Here is a 21,597-nt window from a genome sequence, read left to right as displayed (position 1 = left end):
TGCTGTGAGATGTAAATCTGTCACTGCACTCCAGCCTGGGCAACATAACAAGAACCCATCCCAAAATAAATAAATAAATAAATAAATAAATAAAGTCAGCCAGCAAGAGAGAAAGACAGGAACAAAGGATACACCAATCAGAAAACAACAAAACGGCAGTAGTAAGTTCCTACCTATCAATAATTACCTTAAATATAAATGGATTAAATTCTTTAATCAAAAGACATAGAGTAGCTGTGAAACTACTAGATGAAAACATAGAGGGAAAGCTCCATGACACTGGGCAATGATTTTTTTGGATATACCGCTAAAAGCATAAGCAATAAAAGCAAAACCAGTCAAACAGAATGGCAACAACTAAAAACTTCTGCAAAGCAAAGGAAACAATGAACAAAATGAAGAGACAACCTACAAAATGGTAGGAAATATTTGCAAACCATACATCTGATAAGGGATTAATATCCAAAATATGTAAGGAACACAAAAAATATCAAGAAAACAAATAACCATATTTAAAAATGGGCAAAAACATAACTAGATAGTTCCCAAAAAAGACATACAAATAGTCAACAGGTACATGAAAATATGATCAACACCTCTAATCATTAGGGAAATGCAAATTAAAACCACAATAAGATATCACCTTATACCTGTTAGAATGACTTTCATCAAAAAAAAGATGAATATTGGCAAAGATAGAGATAATAAGGGAACTCTTTTACCTTGTTTGTTGGAATATAAATTACTACAGTCATTATGGAAAATGATAAGTAAAAAACTAAAGGTAGAACTACCATATGATCCAGTAATCCCACTTCTGGGCATTTATACAAAGGAACTGAATCAATATGTCAAAGAGACACTTGCACTCTCATTTTCATTGCAGTGTTACCCACAGTAGCCAACATATGGAATCAACCTAGATGTCCATCAATAGATAAAGAAATAAAGAATATGTGGTATATATACAGAATGGAATGCTATTCAGCTTTAAAAAGTGGGGAAATCCTGTCATTTGTGCCAGTGTGGCTGAATCTGCAGGACGTTATGTTAAGTGGAATAAGCCAAGCACAGAAGGACACATGCCACTTGTTTTCACTTATTTATGGAATGTAAAAAAGTCAAACTCATAGAAACAGAGAGAAAAATGATAGTTACCAGAAGCTGAGGGTGGGAGGATTGGGGAGATATTGGCGCAAAACACAAAATTTCAGTTAGAAAAACTAAGTTTAAGAGATCTATTGTATATTATGGTGATTACAGTTAATAACAATATATTGTATAACCCCAAAATTGCAGAGAGTAAGTTTTAAGTATTCTCACCTAAAAATAATAAATTTCTGAAGTAATGCATAAATAGGTTATTTTAGCAATTCCACTTGTGTGTGTGTATATATATATATCTCAAAACATCATGCTATATTTGATAAATATATACATTTACTTGTCAATTTAAAAAATTATTAATAAAAAGACTAACAGTTAAAGGATCATTCACAACTCCTAGGTAGAAGATAATAGATCCAAGGCATGATGACAGCTAATATCCTCTTTTGGTGGCTTTTTGGTCTTTCTTAATTGAACAGAATTACACAAGCCATTCTAGTATGAGCTTCGACCATGCAAAAAAATACTTCCTCAAGTACTTGTCAATGTGGTTGGCATGGTATTGCTCTTTTGGCTCTATATTGTAGAGATAGGCAAGGAGCTTTTACTGGCAGAGTGCTTCATGCAAATAGTTTAGATTTTTTTTCAAGTGCTAAATAAAAATAGCAGAAAAATGCATTCTTTTTATAAAAAAAAAATGAGACTCCAGCTTAACTCTGGGATAAGCTATTTGGTGATAGACACAGTACCTGGACCGGGCAGAGGAGTGGAATCCAAAGATAAAGTTAGGAGAGCATACTTCAAGGGTGAGCTTTCCTCCTGGGCTGCAGAATTTATCCAGTAGCACATAAACCAACTGGAATCAATTGAAGTTCAAAATATATTACAGGAGAGTTTTCATGTTTTAACTTCAATTGCCGATTTACTTTGTGCCCTTTCTATTTTATTCCTTTCTACCTCTTATTTTATTTCCCTCTTCTCTTCTCTTTCTTCTATCCTTTTCATCTCATCTTCCAGTCAAATTATCTCATATTTTTCTCTGATGATTCTCTGCATCTGCTAAAATGAAAATATATTCTTATATTTTAAAGAGGACTGCAAAATGTTATAAAATTTTCTTTCTGTTTCTATAATGTGTTATTTTCAGGGATGTATTTAGTTTATTCTTCTCTTCATTATCTAGGGAAATTTGTCCTTTCACTTGCGGTATCATAGTCTTTCATGGATCCCATGCTGTTGTCTGTTTATTTCTCCTTAAACAAGGAAAAATATACCCAGACCCAGTTTTCATCAACAGACCAGGTAAGCAAACTGCTTTTGGCTCTGCATGTTCTCTGGTTGGATGGTGGTCAAACTCTCTTCTAAGATCTACAGCCAAAGACAGGTGATAACTATGAACTGCAGTCCTACACCTAGTGTCTTTCAGTTTCTTGGACTGATTTGGAACTTTTCTCAATGTGTAATATATGGCTAAAAGGACTCAGAACATATAAAAGAACAAAAAGAACAAAAAACCTAAAGTTTTAAGTTCACATTGTTATTTGGGATCTTTTCGCTGGGAGTTAGATGGTGGTTTCTAAAATGTAGTCACGGGCCAGTTAGCACCAGATTGCAGAGCCTTGGGACTAATCCCAGATACCCTGCATCACAATCTTTAGTGTGAGGAGGAGGAAGACCTAGAAACCTATATTATGCACAGGCTCCCAGGTGATTTATGTCTACATTGAGAACATCTGCAATAATGCTTTACATGTGGAGACTTCACTACCTGGAAGGCAGCTCAGTACTTCTTGCCCATCCCAGCTTCTCGGTCAATGAGTCCTCTCAATAGATGAGCTGTAGACCAAGAAATACTGATGAGAGAGCCTGCATTTGGCCATCACAAAAAACTAGCATCACAGTGAAGAGAGCTGCCAGCTCTTCTGTCTGGTAAGGTATTTTGTTCCCTCCCTGGATCAATGAACAGACTACAGGGAGAGCTAAGGGGATTTTTAAATTATTGTCTGGTGAGTAGGTTTGCTTTATTTCTAGTTCCCCTGCTTTAAGCATTCCACAGATTGTAATTTTTCCTTCAATTCCTTTGGTCTAAAAATTAAAGGAAATTCTGCCCAGATTGTCACTGTGTTTCTGGAAGCTTTTACCTTTTTGGTGTGTACATCCTTAATTTTCATAAAAGGTTGGAAGTGGTTATGTTAAGTCTTATTAGCTCAGAAATCCTGATAGATATATACAACTATTTGCTTGTCTTGGAGTAGAGCTGTAAAAAATTCACTTATACTTCTTACAATTTCTTTTATATTTACAGATCTTTTTTAAATTACAGAAAAATACAAAAAATATATGACAGCTATGCCTATTCATTGAAACTAATGTTAACATTTTGCCATATTTATTTTATCAATTCTGCATAAAGTAAATAAAATATTAGAGATAAAGTTAAAGTTGCTTTTATTCCCCCTAACCATTCCCCTCTGCTCTCCCTAAAAGCAACAAATATTATACCTGTAATAGTCTAATCTATTTAAATATGCATATTATGTTATTTGTAATTTTATTAATATAATTTATTGCATGCTCTATATTCTGCCAGTTGATTGTTTTTCTCCTTAAACTTGTGGTTTGAGATCTAGCCATGTTGATATATTAAAATCTGCTAAATTTCTTTTATCTACTTGACAGTATTCCTTCCTTTGTATATACCTCATATTTTTCAACTCTCTGATTGCTTCCAATTCTTAAAATATTACAACAATGCTGTGATAAACATTATTGTTATATTTACTTGTGTACTTGTGTAAGAGTCCTTTTAGGTTGTATACTCATAAGTGTAATTTTTGGGTAATAGGCCTTGCCTGTTTAATACTACAAGATACTATCAAGATTCTGATTTTTTGTTTGTTTGTTTGTTTGTTTGTTTGTTTTAATTTTGAACTACTTTTTACTTCTACCATTAAGGCATAGAATATTCTGTTCTTCTAAATCTTTGCCAAGAGTTGCTAAAATCCGATATTTAATGTTTGCCCAAATGATGTCATACTTGCAATAATTTTACCTCCATACAAACACGCCTCCATATTTAGTTCCCTCATGTATCCCAAGCACCTAGAACAGTGCCTATCTCAGAAAGACTCCATAAATATTTTGTTGAATGCTGCATATATTTACTTGAAATTCAGCATTTTCTTCAGCAAGTACATATTTACTTGCTATTCAGAATTTTTCTGTGTATTTCCTGGTTAATTTCCTTTGCTCATTTTCTATTGCATTGTCTTTTTCTTATTGATTTGAGGAGCTTGTTTATATATTCCATCCACTAATTTCTTGCTGTATATGTTGCAGACATCTTTATCCTATTGTCCTTTTTTTAATCAATGGATTATTTAGCTGTTTTAGGCTTACATAAAAACAGAGAGCTCCCCTATACCCTCTCAACCTATCCTCTACTCAAGTTTTCTTTGTTATTAACATGTGGCATTAGTGTGGTATATTTATTATGGTTGATGAACCGATGTGGATACATTATTATTGACTAAAGTCCATAGTTTACATTAAGAATCACTCTTTATGTTGTACTTTCTATGGATTTTGAAAAATGTATAATAAGATGTATCTGCAATTGCAGTATTATGCAGAACAGTTTCACTAGCCAGAAGTCCTCTGTGCTCTTATTTGTCCTTCCCTACCTCTCTCCAAACCCTTGGCAGTTACTGATCTTTTTACTCTTTCCATAGTTTTGCCTTTTTCCAGAATGCCATATTGTTGAAATCACATATCATGCAGACTTTTCAGACAGGCGTCTTTCACTTAGCAATGTGCATTTAAGGTTCATCCATGTCTTTTTGTGGCTTATTAGCTTATTTCTTTGTATTGCTGAATAATATTCCATTTTACAGATGTACCACGTTTTTTTTAATCCATTCACCTATTGAAGGACATTTTGGTAATTATCATAAAAGCTGCTTTAAATATTCATATCCAGGTTTTTTTGTTTCTTTTTTCTTCATGACACGAGTTTAAGGTAAATATCAAGAAGAATTATTGCTGGATCTTTGGGTAAGTATGTTTAGTTTTATAAGAAGCTGCCAAATTATCTTCCAAAGTACTGTACCATCCATCATCTTTTAATTTTATCATAAGGAAGTTTTACATTTTGACTTAGTTGCATTTTCTTCATGGTTTATAATATTTGCTTTATAAAAAATTTATATTAAGCTGGGTGCAGTGGCTCACACTTGTAATCTCAGCACTTTGTGAGGCCAAAGTGGGAGGATTGCTTGAGCCCAGGAGTTCAAGACCAGACTGGGCAACAAAGTGAGATTTGTCTCTAACAAAAAAATTAGCCAAGTGTGGTGGCGTGTGCCTATGGTCTCAGCTACATGGGCGACTGAGGAAGGAGGATTGCTTGGACCCAGAAGGTCGAGCTGAAGTGAGCCGTGTTCATGTCACTGCACTCCAGCCTGGGTGACAGAGCAAGACCATATACTACTGCCTGCAAAACAACCCTAAAAAATAAAATGATGTTATAAAATTATAAAGTATCCTGTGAAATCTCTATGAGTAACAGTTTTAAATTTTATTTTTATAATAATTTCTTGAAACTGGCATTCCCAGCCTTCTACATCCTGCCCTGAATCTAATGCTTCCTTCTTGTCTTCAACATAACCTTTCTATTTAGGCTACATCAGTCTTCCAATTGACACCAAAATACAGCATAAGGAGCCTCACTTCTTGCCTCTGATCATGCTTGTTCCCTTGCCTGAATAGTTCATCTTTGTTTCCAAGTTCAAATTTTATTTCTCCTTAAAATTGAATTAAGTTCAAGATTCCCACTTATTGATTCTCTTAAATACCTGAAAGGACCAGTCGTGGAGAAAAATGCTTCATCTTTGGGATTTTCTCCATGGTAATTCATTTGTTTATATGTATACATACACACACACACACACACACACACACACACACACATATACATACATATATATAATGTATATATTATAAAAGTATATATAAAGTATATATATACTTTTAAAAGTTTAATTTTTTGGCACTGCAACACAGGTATCATTTGTTTATATTTTGTAGGAACTCTTGTTTTTCACATCTCTCCTAATTTATTCCTCCCTTGTAAGTCATGTGGTATACTGCCTAACTATTCTGGAAAAGCAAAACTCCACATTTTATCTCTTATTAAAAATCATGCTTGGTTTAGACATTTATAAGATGAAATAATGATGCTTTGTGGTAGCAGAGTATCTTCCACCTAATACCTATCACAACAGAGTGCTCAGTGGATAGTAGATTCAAATATCAACATACATTATTTTTTTCCCACATCTGTGGTATTTCACACACACTGTGAGAATCCATAGCCCAGATGAGCCACAAGAGAACAGCCAACATTCCTGTTCTAGAGAAGCTTGTATTCTTGGCCTGGGTGCTGGCTGACTACTTTCAATTTAGCTCTGGTCTGTTCCCATATTCCAATAAATTTCCTTACCACATTCCATTCCTCCGAATTCTCCCTACCATGATCTTTCCACACCCAGACTCTGCCTTCTACATGAAAGATTCAAGATATGCAGAGCCACGGTATCCATCAAGCATTTATCTGGGCTAAAAAAATAAGATGATTTGATAATGTCAGTATGCTTGATACTCAACTGGTTTTCCCAGCTGTGACAGGATTTTCCACAAAAGTGTATCACTGTAAAAATTTTGAAAATATTTATCAAAATTATCCTGTCATCTCTAAAACATAAATGTTGAGGATCCCCACCCCCAACCTCAACAGAATGGCATGTGCCTGGATAAACTACAAAGTCTTTCCTTAAAAGATTGGACACATTTGCTAAGCAGGTGAGGAATTTGGAGGAAAGCATAAAACAGGCCACAGTCAGGATGGCAGGAAGGACACAGTTCACCAAGATCAAATAACTTAAAATATTACAAAGCAGACACTGTCTCTTCAAGTTTTGCTATTATTCTATTGTTTTCCTCTTGAAAAATGCATGCCTGATGATGATAAGGATGACAATATGGTGATGGTTTTTAGGAAAGGGATATCACCAGGATTATAAATCTTCATTAATGTGAAATATGAGGCTTCATATTGATAAAATTATTGCATCATTGACTCATTTGCATATTTCTCAAAATTAGTTTAAATTACTAAATTTTTTTAAAAAAGAACATAAGTACACCATGGAGTTATGTATTTTATCCAACTTAGGATACAAAGCCACATGCAGATGATAAAATTAGTATAAAATCAGAATTATTCTAAGTCTCTTCAGAAGGTGCCTACTGGCGATCAAATTAGCACCTCTCAAGTAGTCTAACACAGCTCATTACTTTTTCTCCAGCATAGGAATGTTACTTACATTTGTTTTATTTGTATATTCATATATTTATATATTTATATTTGGTTAAGCATCAGGCAGTTGATTTGCATTTAGACTGTGTAGAATTGCTTTATATATATATATGTGTGTGTGTGTGTGTGTATATATAGATACATACATATATTTTTTAAATAAAATCCAAATCTAGTAAGGAGAAATAGTGAATCTGATAAGGATATGCTTTATCTCACAATCTTAATTAATAAGGAGAAGTTCACGCCTATAATCCCAGCACTTTGGGATACTGAGGCGGGTGGATTACCTGAGGTCAGGGTTTCGAGACCAGACTGGCCAACATGGTGAAACCCCATCTGTACTAAAAATACAAAAATTAGCCGGTCATGGTGGCACACGCCTGTAATCCCAGCTACTTAGGAGGCTGAGGCAGGAGAATTGCTTGAGCCTGGGAGATGGAGGTTGCAGTGAGTCGAGATCATGCCACTGCACTCCAGCCTAGCCGACAGAGCAAGACTCTGTCTCAAAAAATAATAATAATAATAAAATAAATAAGGAGAAATACTCACTGTATGAGAGATGCTCTGGAACTGAGACCAACAGGGCAAATAGCAGAGTTCAGACTTACATTATGCTCATGCTATAACATGTCCTTGAGTAGAAGAATGAATGGAATTGATGAATTTGGGTTTAAGTTATATTTGTTTGTTTTGGTTTGGTTTCTTGCAGAGTCTGAATGATTCACTTTGTATAAGTAGAAAACTTAAGTATATAACTTTACCACAAAACAGATAAACTTGTCACCAATAATTTTGGAGAATAAAAGTGTTTTTGTTTGATATCCATTTCTGCTGTTGACATCCAATAACAATATATGTCTGTGTCATAAATTGGCTTGAAATCAGTTATAGCTGCCTAATACCTGCCTACTTTTCCAATTTTCCTTGCTAGCTTCCTCTCATGCCTTCAGCTCCAAACTACTTTCTTCAGTTGCCCAAAAGACATGGCTTTTCTAGTCCTACATGCCTTTGTATGTGTGGCCGTCGTTACCTCAGCGGTTCTGTGTGATCACTGCGCTTAATACATACTTGAAATGCTGCATTTGTGCCAAATGACCTTTACATTCCTCTCTTCAAATTGTCTCTTTAAAGGCATTGTTTGTAACATACGTCTTTGCGTCTTCTGCATTAAAATAGACTCAGTAGCCACTCCAAATATGGTTGTTCAATAAATATATAAGACATATATATTTATGCTCAGGATGTTAGAAACCAAAAGAAAAGATAAAAGAGATTAATTTGGTATGAGGAATTCATGCTCAAATACCCTTGTTTTCTCAGCGTATGCCGATTCTTTCTGTTCTTTTACATGTGTACACTCAAATAAAAGCCCTACTGTAGTCTTCATCGGGTCTGATGTTTGTAAGAGAAGAGAAATCACCATGTGCTTTCCAGGAGCATTCCCTGGATAATTATTGGTGCCTTTGCTGCAAATACATAGCAAATTCTGGACACTGTGTGGGTGTGCCAGTGGCCTGGCAGTCATCCTCCTTATCAGTTGAAACCACACAGTTTCATTTACAATTCAACAAAAAGCTCTAATTTCCCACTCGAACTAGGATGTGAGCCCAGTATTCATAGGGAATCTGAAATGGGGAGATAAACTCTGCTTTAACTTAAGATCTCCGGAATGTGTGAGGCTGAGCCTACTAAATTTTAGAGGCAGAACACTGTGTGAAGAAGGGAAGATGTCTTTCCTACCCCACATCTGACATTTCCCACAACTTTATAAGCTACCAACTGTAAAGTTAATATGCTATGGCTATTATGCCAAGGAATATACATTCCATTTTTTAAAAATTTATTTCTCACTTAGACCAACTTGTTCAGTATTTATGAAAATAATGCTTGCTTTTTTGCTTCATTCTGTGTATTTCTATTTTTCATGTATTAAATATATTTTTAATTTTAATGTAAAATTGTAAAATATGTAATGTAAAATTCACCATCTTAATAATTTTTAGGCATAGAGCTCAGTAATGTTAAATACGTTTACATTGTGCAGCCGATCTCTAGGACTCTTTTCATCTTCCAAAATGAAACCCTGTCTCCATTAAACAGCAGCTCCCCATTTTCTCTTGTCTTCCAGCCCATGGCAACCATCACTCTACTTTCTATCTCTGTGAATTTGAATACTCTGGGTAACCTCATGTAAGTGGAATCATACAATATTTAGCTTTCTGTGTCTGGCTTATTTCATTCAGCATGATGTTTTCTCTTTTTTTAAACTTTTATTTTAGGCTCAGGGATACACATGCAGGTTTGTTATATAGGTCAACAGTGTGTCATGGGGCTTTGGTGTACAGATTATTCATCACCCAGGTAATAAGCATAGTGCCTGATAGGTCATTTTTTAAACCTCACCCTCCTCCCTCCCTCCACCCTCAAGTAGGCACCACTGTCTGTTGTTCTCTGCTTTGTGCCCATATATATTAATGTTTAGCTCCCACTTACATATGAGAATATGCAGTGTTTGGTTTTCTGTTCCATGTTAATTTGCTTAGGATAATGGCCTCTAATTCCATTCATGTTGCTGCAAAGGACATGATCTTGTTCCTTTTTATGGCTGCACAGTATTCGATGGTATATATGTACCACATTTTTTAATCCAGTCTACTACCAATGGGAATTTAGGTAGATTCTATGTCTTTGCTATTGTGAATAGGTAAAAGAAAATGCTTATACTTTTTAAATTTAAGTTTTTAAAAAGTAAATACTGCTAAATAAGAGTATACACATAACTTCTACTGACAGAACCTATTTTAATTGTAGAATCATCTGGTTGAGAGTGATTTCAGAGATCTTATATTTTAAAGCCTATTTTGACATAAAAGGAATAGCAGCAATCCTAAAGAGGTATTATGAATTCCTCAAGGTCACCCAGACTTAATTTAGTTCTTGGACTTCAACCCATTCTTCTGAGCTTTAGAAAGGTGTCTTTTATTTTAAAAGATGATGTTTTAGACATGAAGTCCTTGCCCATGCCTATAACATCATCTTTTAAAATAAAAGACACCTTTCTAAAGCTCAGAAGAATGGGCTGAAGTCCAAGAACTAAATTGCGGCACTACTCACAATAGCAAAGACTTGGAACCAACCCAAATGTCCAACAATGATAGACTGGATTAAGAAAATGTGGCACATATACATCGTGGAATACTATGCAGCCATAAAAAATGGTGAGTTCATGTCCTTTGTAGGGACATGGATGAAGCCGGAAACCATCATTCTCAGCAAACTATCGCAAGGACAAAAAAACCAAACACTGCATGTTCTCACTCATAGGTGGGAATTGAACAATAAGAACACTTGGACACAGGAAGGGGAACATCACACACCAGGGCTTGTTGTGGGGTGGGGTGAGGGGGGAGGGATAGCATTAGGAGATGTACCTAATGTAAATGACGAGTTAATGGGTGCAGCACACCAACATGGCACATGTATACATATGTAACAAACCTGCAGGTTTTGCACATGTACCCTAGAACTTAAAGTATAATAAAAAAAATATATATAAAAATAAATAAAGTAAAATATGAGGAAATCTAGGATAAGATTTAAATAATAATTTGGTATGATAGAAGATTATTAAAATAATTTCAAGCCATACATTTGAAATGATACACATTCTCTTCAGAGAGTTTGTGTATAAATAAAGTTGACTGATGTTAGAAATACTATTGGTGTGTAGCCAAAGGAAAACTACTATCAAATGTAGAGTGGTGTTAGTTAAGTAAATGAATCCAGTTAAGATGTGTAGATCTTCCAATAGCTCAGTGCTTGTTATCATTTTCCAAATCTTTTTAATTAACCCACTAATTTTTGAGAAATACATAAAGAGAAATGGCCAAGATTTTAAAAAGATGAAAGTAATCTTCTCAAGGAGATATTAATTTTTCCCACGAAATAACTATTGCTAAAACACAAAACTTCTTTGCAAGTTTTAGTCATGTGCAATCTTTCTATTCCATAGCTTTAAAAGCCTGGCCTACAGGAATGATCGTAATTGAAGGCCATGAGGTTTTATTTCCTTGACTTATACTCTTAGAGAATTTTATCCTAGAGTTGGCAACCAAGTCAGATATTAACATATGATTTAGCAATTGTTTTGTAGCCAAGAAACACTCTGTTGATTCTGTTCTTAACAGCTGGATTCACCACATAAAAAGTGATCAAAGACAATAGTTTATGTCTAAAATACACAGACAAAGATATTAAATTTAGTAATTTGTTTTAGAAGTATGTGTAAACTAGGCATCAGTGAAAATAATCAGTGGAAATTTCTTTTTATGCTCAGCTTTTTATGTTGGGCTGAGAAAAAAAAAAAAGAAGACCAGAAGTCTTTTTCCACCCTCTTGCACCCTTCCTTATCTCAAACACCTCATGCCACTCCAGAATTTATAGAAGCCTCAATTATGAGACTCTACCAGACCCCAACTTCCTGTATTAATTCTCTTATCAAGACTTCTACTTCCCAAATTAAAATATACTTCCCTGTATCTCACCCACTCAAAGCTCTTTTGATATAGAAGAAAAAGCGGCAGCCCTAGATAGATGGTATGACTTCCTCAAGGTCACCCAACCTCTTTAGAGCTTTAGTCAGGTGTCTTCTATTTCAAAAGGTGATAAAATTTAGGATAAGAGTAAAACAAAAGTTATTCTTTAATTAATGTACTATTTTCTCATGTTATTCATTTGTACTTATGAGTGCCAAAGATTTCTGCTGGGCAAGGGGGATGAAATATATTTGAGATATCAGTAGATGTTAAATTAGACTACATAGGGATATTCCTACCTAAGGGTTGTTGTATTAGTCAAGGTTCTGCAGAGAAACAGAATCAATTGTGTTTGTGTGTGTACGTGTGTATGCATGTATGTGTATATGTAGTATATGCATTATTGCACTTGGCAAACTGGAGACCTGAGAGCTAATGATGTAGCTCCAGTTCAAAAACTGGCAGGCTCTAGACCCAAGAAGAGCTGGGTTTCAGTTTGAGGTGAAGGTGGAAAAAGACCAATATTCCAAGCAATCAGGGTTTAAGGAATTCTCATTTACTCAGTTTTTTGTTCTATTCAGGTCTTCAATTGATCGAATGAGATCCACTCACATTAGGAAGGGTTATCTGCTTTACTCACTCTATTCATTCTTTTAAATATTAATCTCACCCAGAAACACCTTCAAAGACACACTCAGAATAATGTATGACCAAATGTCTGGGCACCCTGTGGCCCAGTAAAGTTGACACATAATTTATTTTTTCATGATCTTATGTATTTATTGCATGTAAGTGACTTTCAAGGATCATTTTGCCAGCTGGATTTGTAATCTCAGGGGCAGTGATCCTAAGTACTGCTATCCTGGGGCTGGTGTCTTTAAAGTTGTGTGTGGGTTTTGATTTGTGTTGCTTCAGTTTTGGGGGAAGATCATCACCAAGCTTCTCCCCAGTGCAGCTCGTGAAGAAGGCTCCCTGCATTACATTCACTGTAATGCAGTGACATTGATGCTGACCCTTAACCACACAGCCAAGTATTTGTTGGAGGCAGATATTAAACTTTTCCAGAAATACTTTTGGGATAGGTCCTTTCTTATGTTTGTGCATAGTGATTCTGGTATACAATAGTGTACACTCGAGAGAATTCAGGCATCAATTTGTTGGTATGGGAACAATCTATTTCGGGGAGTAGCACTTTCTTTTTTCTGTTTTTTTTCTTCCTTCAAATTCTATTTTAAGTTCAAGGGGTACATGGACACATAAAATTAACCATTACACACATGGAAGAAGGATCAGTTTTCATCTGTGAGATTATAGACAGCAGAACTGGGAGCAACGGGCAAAACTCATGGGAGACTCATTTAAGCCTATTATAGGAAGATGTTTATAACAGGTGTGACTATATTTAAAAAAAAACTGTTCTGTAAGAGAATGAGCTTCCAGATCTTCAAGCTTAAGCTGAATGATTCTCTGTAATGCGTGCTTTAGAAGGAGTTTCTGCTCTGACTGAAGGTGGGACTGCCTGCTCCCCCCTCCACCGCGAAGTGTTTCTACCCAAAGAAGTATGATATGCTCAATATTTCGAAGGCCAGTCTTATTTTCATGTAATCTTGGCCAACTCTCTCTTCTGCATGTCACAGCTAGAGGGATCTCTTTAAATACTTATCTGAATGAGTAGATTTGTTAAGGAAGTTCTTCTAATAGAAGCTAATGAGAGAAAATAGAAGGGAAGAAGCCAAGCCATGTCTCAACCTCAGCCGTTGTCTAAGGTAGGGTAGAACAGAAATTACAACACAGAGCTGATGTCATAAACTGTGAGCTACCCTTGGAACAATATCTCCCAGCATGCTGCATCTCTGGGAAGAGCAGCTCCAGTTGCTCATCGACAGTCCTCTGAAGCAAAGTGTGGGAGTAAACCTTTGGGAGGACTGCATGGAGGAGTTAAGGGGTGGGAGCACAAAAAGAAACCACAAAGGGATTCTGAGAGGATCTAGGCATAGAATTAACACTGTTCTCATCATGTTTCGTTTTAGTCTGGGATGATATGAAACCTTGCAGACGACATGCATGGATCAACTCATGAGACAGTAAATCACTCAAAATCTTACTACAAAAGACAACGTCCTTATTTGCTTTTACAGAAAAAGATAAATCTTCCTTGATATATTCGGCAGAATCTATGAAGAATTCATTCATTTATTCTTGAAATAAATATCAAGTAGAATCTCTGAACTAAAAGAAACTTCTATGTTGCAAAGCTTTTCTTTTTTCCAAATAATGTAACAGTTTAGAAAACTTGAGAGGTGGGGAAATGTGCTTTCATTCAGTTCTATGTTTTTCTGGAACAGAGCAATAAAAGTAAGATTGACGTCTCGCTGACTGTTTAACTGCCAACATTGCCACCTGCTATCCTGAGGCAATAAGCAGCCTTATTGGCACCCTCATGCCTGGAGAGAAAACCAAAAGATGATGAATAGCCAGTCCCTAAAATCAAACGTCATGCACAGCAGTGGCTGGCACAAGATGAAGTGCTTGCTAAGGAAATAGAATGGCGAATTGAAGCTCTCAGACCATTGATCAAACTTGTTTGTAGCCAGCCTTCAGTGTTTTGTTTCTGGCTGCTAGAATCTCACTACCCTTCTTGGTCTAAAGGAAGCCAAAGACCCTTCATCTGTTTATACAGACCATATGTAACTACAAACAGAACTGTATAAAGTTGTCCCTTTGGAGTCCAGGCATTCATGTACTTCCCCCATATGTAAGCCAAGAAATGAATGCATTCACTGTTTTTTATTCCCCTGTGAGATCTTGCTACAGATTTACTAGTGGTATGACTTAACCTGTATTTCCAACCTACATATGGAAGAAAGTAATAAAGCAAGTAGATAGTGTTATTGTTAACAGAAAATGAGACCTTTCTGACTCCATTCATGGATGGATAAAGACCTCTCCATAGACTCATCAATTTCACTTTACAGACGTACCTGGAAATTGATTAGCCCTTGGAGTGGGGAGCTGCACCTTGTAAGGTACACCTCAGAAGAAGTGGGAAATTTTAGTATTCATAGTTGTTAATGACAACAAGCTAATACTAGTAAGAGAGAATGTGTCATCGTGGTAAGTCCTTCCATGAAACTCTCAAAATAAAGGTTATTTATTCAGAAGGGTTTGAGTCCACTTACTAATATGTAGTTACTGCATCATATCACAATGCTCTCTGGCCCTTCTAGATGATTGATCCCTCCCTCTGTGCCAAATCTATATGTTCACATACTTTTATTGCTGTTATCATACTGTTTTATTTTACTATTATTAATTGAATTATTATTATTCATTGAATTATTATTATTATTATTAGAGACAGACTCTTGCTCTGCCACCCAGGCTAGATGCAGCAGTATGATCTTGGCTCACTGCAACCTCTGCCTCCCAGGTTCAAGCGATTCTCCTTCCTCAGTTTCCTGAGTAGCTCAGATTACAGGTGCATGTCATCAAACCACCTGGCTAATATATATATATATATTTAGTAGAGAGAGGGCTTCACTGCATTGGCCAGGCTGGTCTCAAACTCCTGACCTCAAGTGATCCACCCACCTCAGCCTCCCAAAGTGCTGGGATTACAGGAGTGAGCCACCGCACCCGGCCCAATTTATTGAATTATTTTAGACTTTTAGGGCCTTGAGAGCAATGACTTCTGTCTTACTTACTTAACTGCATCTCTTCACATAGGACACATGTAATTGTGTTCAGTAAATATATATTAAATGAGTGAATTAATGAATGAAAAATATAAAGCAAGAAATTGGAAGAAATGAATTCTCAAACTCCTTTACAGCCTGTGATTGGCAGAATTCTAAGATGACCCCCAAATGACTCGTGCTTGTGTAATCTCCTTCCCTTGAGCATGGATGGATGAAAATATGATGAGCTATCACTCCTCTGATTGTGTTATATTATATGGCAAAATAGATTTCTGAAGAGATAATTAAGATTACTAATTTTAATGATGGAGTTTAATCACTGTAAACTTTGATTTTAATTACTGAAGATTTTGTAGACGCACTTAAATTTACTGATCAACTGACTTTGAGTTAATCAAAACAGAGATGATCTGGGTGGGTCTGACCTGATCACCTGAGTCCTATAAATTTGAATCTAGAGGTCAAGGACAGAAGTCAGAAATTAGAAGCAGCAGAGACCTTTACTTATTAGCCCTGAATGGGCACCTGCCATGTTGAGAGAGAGCCAGCATGTTGGGGAATGGCAGATATCCTCTAGGAGCTCCTTCACATTAATCAAGAAGGGGCCTCCTAGACATCAGTCAAGAACACAGGGACTTCAGTGTTACGGTCTCCGAACTGAATTCTGGCAACACTCTGAATGAGCCTGGAAAAGAACCACAAGCTTCAGGTGAGGCAGCATCCCAAGGCAACACCTTGATTTCAGCTATGTGAGATTCTGAGCAGAGAACTCAGCTGCGTGGTGCTAGATTCCTGACCCATGGAAATGGTGAGATTATAAATAAGTGTTGTTTTACAGATTGTGGCCAATTGTCACACAGCAATAGAAATTAATCCACAGTCCTAAAAACAATTATTTAATGGGCAATTTTAAATAATTTTTATGAAGTGGCCAAGAATAAACATATCTTTCATATGCTTCTCATGGCATTGTAATTTCTCCTGTTATAAAATCAGCTTCATGAGGTCTGGGAATTTGCATTTTTTTTTCATTGTTGAACCTTCATGGCCAACAATAGTGCCTGCACATGGTAGACTTTTCATAAATATTTGCTGAATGAATCAATGTTTTTTGAATTGGATTAAATTGCTTACTATATACTATACTATTGCTATACTGGTAGCAGTGGGAGTGGGTAGGAATGGTATAAAGTAGGGTCATTTTCCTTGAGGAATTTACATTCTGTGATTTTTTTCTATTATAAAATAGAGATTGATGCATGGAAAAGGTCAATCTGACCAAGTCTGCCTTCCTTTCCCTAGCAGAAGATTGAGTGCTGTAGAGGAAATATCACGAGCACAAGAGTCAGACAAATTTGAGTTTGTACTCAGGTTCAGCGACTTACTGGCTGGCACTACATCGACATTCCCAGTTCCTCATCTGTTAATAGGGATTAATAATATCTACCTTGCAGAGTTTTTCTGAGGATTAGAAGCAATATGTGTACATGTGGGGTGATCAATAAGTAGAAACATTATTTAGGACTGATGATGACTTCTGGTATTTTATTCTTTATGTTTTCTTTTCCTCTTGAGTAAAATCAGTTTTTAATGTGAATTAGCAATTTTTTATTCCTCTTGAAAACATTATATGCATTATTTTAGCTCCATATTTAAGGGTTGTTCTTTTTTCTTTCTTTCTTTTTTGAGATGGGGTGTCTCTCTGTTGCCCAGGCTGGAGTGCAATGGAATGGTCGTAGCTCACTGCAAACTTTGCCTCCCGGATTCAAATGATTCTCCAGCCTCAGCCTCCTGAGTAGCCGGGATTACAGGTGCCTGTCACCATGCCTGGCTAATTTTTATATTTTTAGTAGACATGGGGTCTCACTATGTTGGCCAGGCTGGTCTCAAACTCCTGACCTCATGATCTGCATGCCTCAGCCTCACAAAGTGCTGGGCTTACGAGCATCAGCCACTGTACCCAGCTAAGAGTTATTCTTTATAGTAGGTGTCTATTAAGGTTGACTTAGAGTTTAGTTAATGTCGAATGCAGGTCTTAATGGATAATGATAGGTGCAGTAGCTTTCAACTGAGCATATTTCCATCACTCCACCTTCCAAATGTTCCCTGACCAGTACTGAAGACAACGGAGTTAGGAATTCCTTTAAGCCCTTTTCTTCTGTTAAGACATCCCAGTATAACAGTTTTACTACATTGTTTTTGTTGCAAAGGCAACACACTGTTGGCTCATACTGAGTTTGTAGCTCTCTAGATTTTGTTGATAGAAATGACTATTATTAAGCCAGGTGTCTCCTGTCTTGTACATATGAGATAATTTTGGAGATGACTATTATCTTGTTAGTTTCAGCCCAATATTCCAACCTGTCATAATATTTTTTTAAACTTGATTTAGCCATCCATCATATTAACTGTCTCTCCTAGCTTTGTGTTGGCTGTAGATGTGATAAGCAGGCCATCTTGTCCTTGTTTAAGTTATTAGCAAAAGTGTGGAGCACAATATATGAAAGTATAAAACCCTGCAGCATGTCACCAGAATACTGTTTCCCAAAGTATATTCTTTAAGATACTAGTTCCATGAGATTCTAAAAACACCACATATGATCTGCCTTTTCTTGGAAAGTCTCAGTGCAGATTGCATGTTATAAACTACGAATCTTGCAGTAAATAAAGGAAAATCTTCTTTAACTTCAATTAATCCAACATTTTCCAAGCTTATTTGTGTAAGAAAACCCATTTAACAGTTGTTTGGATTTATTTATATTAACATAATGCCATGTTCCTAGTTCACGGAATACACCGCCATCTAGCCCTAATAACATGCTTTAGAACTTTATCATGAAAGACACAAACTAATAGGTCTCTAGTTTCAAAAATTCATTTTATTCATTGTGAACTTTAAGATAAGGCTCCTTTTTTGTCTCCTTGCTATTCAATGTTATTCAATGTAAACACTTTGTTACTTCAAGTTGTTTTAATACTCTGGGCTACATTGATCTCACCATTAATTTGTCTTATTTTATCTTGTGCCTTATTTTCCTCTTCTCCATATTTCTTCTTTTTTTGGAATGAATATCTTTCTCTATATATAAAAGTTGGAAGAAAACAATGAGTTTAGCGTTATACTAATGTTACACTGTCTCTCCCAAATAAATTTGATTCTACATGTTCTTTTCACTGTGGGAAGAGCAAACTTTAATTTTTAAAAAAATCATTTAAGTTCTGTATTTTGTATTTTGTTTTCCACAGCCTATTTTCAACTTGATGGTTTATGGAACTCTTATATTTTTATAAGAGTTTATGGTTTATGGAACTCTTATATTTTTATGGTTTATGGAACTCTCATATTTTTATTTTTGGCTATACACTCTTTATTCTGACCTTTGTACATGTCTTTTTAAAAATGACCTCATCCCAGGCAGTACCTAGGGTTCCAATTTCTGTTTGTTTTAAAAAATGTAATCAGTAACTGTATTATCAAAATGTTATTGTTATTCTTTCATCTCTTGAAGCAGTCTTCTCTTTTGAATCTCTAGCCATGTAGTCATTCCTAATTTGTCTTACACTTTTTGAGGCCTGCTTTCCTAAAGTCAAGAGTAGATATCTGGCTGTCCCCCAGGATTGCTTTCCACAGCTTTATTATAAATTCCAAGAACATTGTTCACATTCTCCAAAGCTACTTTCACGTCCGTTGACTCAGTCAGTTTTCCCTTGTTGCTAAGAATTAAATTCAAATTAGCAACTCCTTTTGGTTATTTATGGACTCATTAAGAGATGAAATTATTAGCAAAGTAACCTCAGGGTTAGTCAGGTAACTTGATTTTCACATTAAATATATAAAGAGTACTTACTATGTGTCAGGTAAGGCTCTTGTTAAGAAAAATATATCAGAGAACATGACAGAGAGAGGAGACAGAGGACATAATAAAAAAATCAAAATAATTTCAGCTAATTACAGGTTCTATAAACAAAGCAAATTACCATAAAATGACAGAAAGTTATGGGTAAGGAGTTATATCCATTACATTAAATTAGATGCTCAGGAAAGGCCTCACTAAAGAAGTAACACTTAAGCTGGAGCCAAATTCCAAGAGGGATTAAACCATAAAAATGCCTTAGGGTAGAATATTCCACACAGAGCAATAGCAAGCGCACAAGCCCCAAAGTGTGAATAGTCTTTGCATCTTCTAGGAAGAGGAAGAAGGCCAAAGAGCTGAACATAGGGAATCAAGAATGCAGTGGTGGGAATCAAGGTTCAAGAGTGGGCAGGAGATGAAAAGGCAGGGAATATTTCTCAAGTTAACTTTGACTCCAGATGAGGAATAGATGTAGACATGATTGAGAAAGGTGGAAATAAAGAACCCAACAAGGGATCTACTGGAGATTTCAAGAATAGGTATCTGAGGTCCTCCTTGCTGCCATGATTCAATTCTGCCATTTTTGTGATCCTAAGGTATAAATACGACATATGTCCCTCCTGCTGGACTCGAGAATGTTATGCATTCTCCCCAAACTAGATAATTTATTATGGCTCTCATTTTTTCTGATTAACTTGTTTTTCTTCATATTTTTCTTCTGTGGGTCGAGGTTTTTCACATAGTTCAGGCTTTCTTGATTTGTGATACTACTTCATTATCCCATCTCTTCAGATTTGTGTTTCATCAAACCAGACTAATAGTCTTGCTCCATTTGTGCAAAAATGTTACAAACGATGTCGTTGGAGTGGTGCCACACAGAGCCCCTGAACACTGACTCAGCATATTTTAACCATGAGTCACAGATTATGTCCTATTGATACTTTATACTTCTAAGGGGTTCTCCTGAGCTTCTCTAAATTATTAAGAATTTCCAATTTTATTAGTTGTGTTTTGGATAGGAGGAAGGAAAGAAAATTAGCTTTTGTTGAAAGTCTGGGGAAGAAATAACATATCTGGTTCCTTATTTAAATTAGCTAACCAATTTGGTATTGGAAAACACTTCAAGTGAATCATATAACCTCCACAAAGAACTCTAGTCAGTAGGCAATAACAGTTGCTTCAGGTCAGACACAAGTTTGAACTAGCCAAAAATTATCAGGTTTTCTATGAGCACATTAGTTAAATACCAAACAGTTTTCCACTCATTCTTCCTTGCTCCATTGCTCCACTCTCCATCGCATAACAATGAACTCACATAGGCTTCAAGTCCCTTATGACTATGAAGTTATAAGGGACTTATATGACTTAGACTTAGTGTCTTATATGACTCCAGAGACCTGAGGGTCATGTTAATTTGCTTTTCTCTAATGTATCTGGGTCCCCTATCATAGTACCAGTGAGACTTGCCTGCAACCAGTTGTCTTCTCACCAGAGATTATTGCTTCTGTTACTACTTGAAGGCAGTGGTCATTCTCCCGACTGCCTCAGTCAGTTTTACTGGACAGAATTTCACAAAATTTCCCCACAGAATAATGGGGAGAGAAAAAAGCACGCTCTGTTGTTGCCAAAAAAAAGGACAGAAAAAAATATTTCTGTATCTTTAAAATAATCAATCCTAAAACAGTCATCAACATTATAGTCCAAGAAATTGACATACTGTTAAAGTTTCTTTCTGAGTGTTCTCTGCTATTACCTGACTTAGTTATATTAAAATATGAGCATCAAGACTTAGATTCTACTTCTGTCATGGAAAGCTGTGAGAGCTTGGGCAAGTCACATTTTCTCTCTGACCCTTAGGTTTCTCATTTGTAAAGACATTTCATTAGAAAATGAGCCCAGATGCTCCTTCCATTCTAAAGTTCCATTTTCTTTTATCAAGATTTGCCATTAAGGGAAAATATAATAGATTCAGTTTTGTGTATTATTTTCCCTTTTTTTTTCCTAGCACAATAAAGGCCCCACAGCTT

General features: G+C 35.9%; 1 long non-coding RNA gene across 1 annotated transcript; it reads left to right on the top strand.

The window, feature by feature from the left end:
* The first annotated feature begins 1,793 nt into the window (after positions 1-1,793).
* LOC134757987 (uncharacterized) lies at positions 1,794-15,175 on the top strand. The gene is made up of 4 exons (XR_010132675.1): positions 1,794-1,913; positions 2,291-2,409; positions 9,612-9,673; positions 14,049-15,175. It is a non-coding gene; the product is annotated as an uncharacterized lncRNA (long non-coding RNA).
* Positions 15,176-21,597: the final 6,422 nt, after the last annotated feature.

This window comes from Gorilla gorilla, chromosome 2 (assembly GCF_029281585.2).
Source record: "Gorilla gorilla gorilla isolate KB3781 chromosome 2, NHGRI_mGorGor1-v2.1_pri, whole genome shotgun sequence".
Lineage (NCBI taxonomy): Eukaryota > Metazoa > Chordata > Mammalia > Primates > Hominidae > Gorilla > Gorilla gorilla.
This window is presented reverse-complemented; position numbering and strand designations above follow the sequence as displayed.